This window comes from Mesitornis unicolor, unplaced genomic scaffold (assembly GCF_000695765.1).
Source record: "Mesitornis unicolor isolate BGI_N332 unplaced genomic scaffold, ASM69576v1 scaffold4656, whole genome shotgun sequence".
Classification (NCBI taxonomy): Eukaryota; Metazoa; Chordata; class Aves; order Mesitornithiformes; family Mesitornithidae; genus Mesitornis; species Mesitornis unicolor.
Window position 1 is genome coordinate 18,705 of NW_010190113.1, and position 5,544 is coordinate 24,248.

Here is a 5,544-nt window from a genome sequence, read left to right on the forward strand (position 1 = left end):
GAAGCAACAAAAGTGCTGGTCATGATGGCATGGCCCAGTTGGAAGGAAGCCTCCAAGTGGTTTTGGACTGATCTGCCAGCTGTGGGGTAGGGAAACATTTTTATTTTTTTTTCTCTGCTATTCATAAGTGAATTTCTGGAAGCAAATATGCCAGGAAATATGCCAAGACTCATTACAGTTAATTCGGTGTCATCCTGTTCTGTGGTAGGTCTGTTAGGCTCACTGAGGGGCACCAGCGATGTCCATTTGTGCCCAGTCCACTTCACTCTGATGTCCAGAACTGTGAGCTGGGTGTTCAGAAGGAGCAGGGTGGGATGATCACACAACCTTAATATGAAAGTTCAACATTTTATTTTTAATATCACTTCATTACTTTTTAGCTCACCCTTCCACTTCCAAGTTCACATTATACGAAGCCTGAATGTTTCCTGATTTGAGGTTACAGTACAGGGGTCTCCGAGGTGTTGGGTTGCCAGAGTTAGGAAGTCTGAATCCTCCTTCGCACGGCAGTGTGATCCATAGAAATACTCAGGCCTCTGGGAGATAAAATGCGAGGGAAACTGCATTTATCACTCAAGCACTTATACTGGAGTAGGTTTACATAAAAGGCAAAACTATAACCAAATGCAATTATTATTAATTTTTGGTTGAGCAGTTGTAGTGGCTTTAACAAAAGACAGGGTGGCCTGATCCCAGAACCTTACTCTCGCCATGGGGTGTGCTTCTCTGAGGGACTAATCTGTTAAAAAGTTGTTCAGAATAAAGGCAAGCAAGCAGGAGTTTGTCTCCGGACAACTGTATGTTCCTAATGCAAAAAGAAATGAGTAGAAGGGAAAAAGTGAAAGAAATGTCTTTTGTGGAGACAATCACCTAAAATCCCCCGAAGGACCACGTGGACCATGGGCTTCCCACAGAACTGGTGTGAGTGAAAACGACTGACGGTCATCATAGACTGCTACTGGTGAGCAGTCTGATCAAAATGCTAGCATTAGTCTAATAACATGGTAAAAAAGTTTATTTAATAAAAAGGACATGAATTCTACTCAGAACACAGCAAATCAGGGTAAAAGATCACTGTAACAAAAATTATTCACACTGTAACAGAAATTCACTCGGCAAGCTTCAAGTAGTCCAAAGTGGGAATTTCTGAACAGAGAACTGACAGCTCTGATGGCAGTATTTACTGTGTCCCATTGCAGGAGTTACAGGGAACAGCATTAGATTTAGTAAAACACACAGGCCAAAATAGGTGGGACAGAGTAAGGTGAGTTTAGAACTTAACACATCTCCATCGATACAATCTTTTTTATTTGAAAAGGACAGCTACTTCCACACCTGTTGTGCAGATGATCACAGAATACAACCCAGTCAGAATACATATTGAAAGGTCTTAAATGTCAGGACAAATTATGATATGACTGTAATTGACAATGGTATCAGTCCTAAAAGCTGGGCTTTCTCTCTTTCCATGTACACCAGAAATGGAGAAAGCAACTGTCACTGCTGAGCTGCAAAAGGACAGTCCCTCCCCGACAGGCACTACGCCGGAGAGGTAAGACCCAGTGTCCAAATGGGTCTCCTTGCATCTCCTTGCACACCTGACCCCTTCGCTGGAGTGCTGCATGTGATGCAGTCATGCTCACCATGACGCAGCTTACGAGCTGTGTCATCTGTCAGAAATACGAGACTGCTCTGTGGCTGACAGCAACTGGTCCATGGCTTTTATTGCTGACTTATTTAATGGCGGAGTTTCACTTCCAGAAACACTGGATTCCAATTTTAAGGGAGATTAGCTAAAAGAAACGTCCAGTTTTGTCATTGCTTGTCCTCTCTCCACTGCGCTCACAGGGTCTGTGAGAAGATCTCAGCTCAGTGCTCTGACTGATGAGGGGAAAAAAGCATATCCATGCACCTGGAAGAGGGCTGCTGGTTTGGGAATGGCTGTTGTGGCATCACAGGGTACTTGGAAAACTGGGCCTCCAAGTTCAGACAAGGTCACACAGACCGTTCTCAAAGAAAGTAAGTCAAGCTGTGATACAAGTCCAAGCGTTACTGCTGTCCATCAGCGATGGCTAATGGAGAGCAGCACAGCTTTTCAGGTACAGGACAGGAATGCTTTTCTTCCAAATTAAGGTAAAGATCAGGTCACATGTGGCTGATCAATGCTTCTGTACTCAGAAGTTCTGACCATGAAAAGGGTGGTATAACCTGTGAGAGAGATGCTTGGGCAGTAAAATTAACATATATAGTTTATGTCATCTTGGGATGTTAAGCTCAGGAGAATGGAACAACTCTACAGGAGAAAGTTATAGCAGATACTTGGTACTTGTACATGACAAATTCTCTTGCCAACCTACTTCCCTAAAGAAGTGCTTCTCCAAATAATCCTGCGGATAAAGATCCAAATCACAGAGGAGAAAACACACTGAACAGATCAATAGTGGAATTAGAAATGACAAGTTTGGCGACTCAGTATTTTACTCAATATTTTGCTTCAAACCTGAAATAGAAACTATTGTGGAGCAGATTAATTCAAAACAGAGGCCTCAGTAATGTAAGATGTACATTTCACTCTCACTTGATGAATATTCTTAAAATATACACAAGAAAAATGCCTGCAGGTGTTTCCTGGGCCAAAGAAAATACTCCCTCGGTGTATTTTTCATGTCATGCTGTCAGTGAATTCTTAGTACCAGGAAAAACTATCCTTTTTTTGCCCTTGTAATTAAAATGAGGAGTTGCTTTTATTTTGCTGTTTGCGGCTGTTGTTCTAATTAACTCTTGTAGATTCCGTATTCTTGTTTTCTGTTGGCTATAGCTCATGTTCCACGCAGCTTCATCCATCATTTCAGGTAACACAAGAGCTGTCTGAAATCTGTTGTGGTATTCATTGGCTTGGTTGCAACCTTCTTCATCAATTACAAGTATTCCCAGCAGATGCAATCTCTTATTGCCTTTTAATTGGTTCCTTGCAACAGTAGGATTTATGGGCTTTTTTCCCTGAATCCAATTTTATTACGGGAGCTTTGTGATAGTTATGGGTTCTTCAGTGTTCAAAATCCGATGGAAATGCTACTGGGCCAAAATCAAACTAATAGAATGATAATAGAGTTGATTTCATCTGAGGAGCATTAACCTTAATGAAAACACAGAAAATCAATGTGAAAGGCCAAAGGAGGAATTACTTATGCATCCATCACGTCAAAATTAATCATTTTAAGAGGCGTCAGAAGGAGACGGGATCTTCGCACTGGAATACTAACAGGAAGATGTGGGCATTAGCTGAAGTAGGTCTTCACAGAAAGGTAAGATAGTGGGTCTAATAGTGAAAAGCAGGAGGGACAAGGAACTATGAATAATAAAACCACATTACGCTGAAACTTGTTCATGCAACAGGGAGGACTTGTTTGTCTGTTGTTGTCACCATTAGCTGCAGTCCAGAGGGCAGACGAGCTATCATGACAGGTAGCCATGGCCAGCAGATGCTCATTAGCACAGGTTTTAAAATACGTCCTATTTGGTTTCCCTTAGATGAAAGAGAAGATAAAATGTATTTGTGCTTTAAAGTGACTAGATGCTACATGCCCACGAAATACTTGTCCATATATCCCTGGTGTAGCAGTGTGTCCCACAGTCAGTACCCTCACTCAACGTGAACAGGAGCCAGAAGCGTTTCATTCTGCTTCAGATTTAAAATCCTGACTAGGAAGGGTCTGGACAGTCCTGTGTAATGGGCTTGGGATCTGGGAGCAGGAAGGTATGTCTAGATTTGCAAACTTCAAGTCACAGGAGTGAGCAAGCCATCATTGCTCTGGTTAGATGGAGAGCAGGGGGACTTGGTGGTGCTCTGTGATTAGCCTGGGTCACACTGGCAATTAGCAGCCAGAGGGAGGGAAAATACAAAAAAAACCCAGCATGTTGTGATGCCTGCCCATGGATTCGCACCCATGCAAAGATGGGTCACAAGGCGTTTTCCCAATTCCATTGTGGATGAGCAGCAACATGGAGGAGCTCCCTCGGGCTCTTGGCGCCCACACACTCCTCCCCAGCTCCAGCTCCTCCGAAACACCTTTGCACGAGCATCACAGAGGCGGATGTATCCAGATGAGTTAGCACAGCATGCCTGGGCTAGGCAAGTGGTTTTTGGGAGAAAACCTGAAAACATGAGAGTCTAACATGACATGTGCCAGACAGCTTGGTTGACAACTCTTCAGCACAGCATTTCAACTGCTCAGCATTTCTCTCTGAGACTTTTCCTGCCATCTGCTGGAACTTCTTCTTGATTCCTTCAGCTACCACAGAATTTCTGTCCTTAACTTACCGTTCGTAACCCGGTACCGATACCACAAGCCTTTAAATACCAGACATCCTCTCTTTTTTTTGTATATTGTCTTGCAGGTGGATTTAATGCACGAGCCTTGAGGTGTGAGCTCAAATCCTTCTGGTTTTTGAGCAATTTGGGGCCATTTCTGCATATAACTGATGCAAGAAGAAATGAAATGGAGCAATGAGCTGGTACATACTCAGAAATACTATTTTTCACAGAATCATGGTTGCTCACACCAAAGAAATACTGAACCAGACTATAAATCCTGCCAACTACACAGGTCAACACTACTTAAGTTTTAGTTTGCTGAGTTAACACATGTGCTAATTTAGGTAATTCAGAGGGCCATGGTGCCTGCTGTAACTGCGGCTGAGAGGTCACTCTGACGGGAGACAGTTTTTTGCAGCTACTTACAGCCAAAGTGGGCAAACCCAGGGCTGTGTGGACATAGGCCTCACACCACCAGTCTGCCCCACCGCAGAGCAGGCCACAACGCTGCACAAAGTTCCACCTGTTACCAAAATATCAGCTCAATAACTTTCTAAGACCAATTTGTAGGAGTTAGAAAGCAAGACACTCTTTAATTCAGCGCTGGGAGCATACATGTATCATTTCATAATTGTACGCCCGAAGTATCAGCTGTTGCCAGTAGCTTATATGTGCCTTACACATACATTCATGACATAAAAAGTTTACATATGTATTATATTTCCAGTAAAAAGTTTACATATACGCTGCATTTCCCATAACTAATTAAAATATCTGCACAGTAATTGTGCACGCTTGATTAGCATGTGGAACGGTCTTCCAGCGGTCTGAGGAAGTCACTTAAGCCGTGTAGTCTTTCAGGCTCCCGTGCACCTGGGTTCACAAAGCCTGACTCCTCAAGTTGGTCTCAGTAGGGCAATTCATTAACTTCTTATCTATGTCCCTGTCTCCCAAGGCAGAGACAGCAAAGTGGGCCTCAGACAGACTAAAATCCTATTATCCTTATGCAGCTTCTTCCTAGCTAAAGTTAGCCAATATACATGTCGTAAGAATATTTATTAGATTATCCCGTCTATCAGGTTATACACCGAGGCGGATAACAACGTCATGGCGCGGTCATTCTCACACCCGTGTCCTCGCTCAGCACAGCAGCTCCACCGTACCCCACGATCGCTCCCTCCCTTGGCAAAAAAAAACACCGACCATCCACACCCGCACCGCCGCTCGAC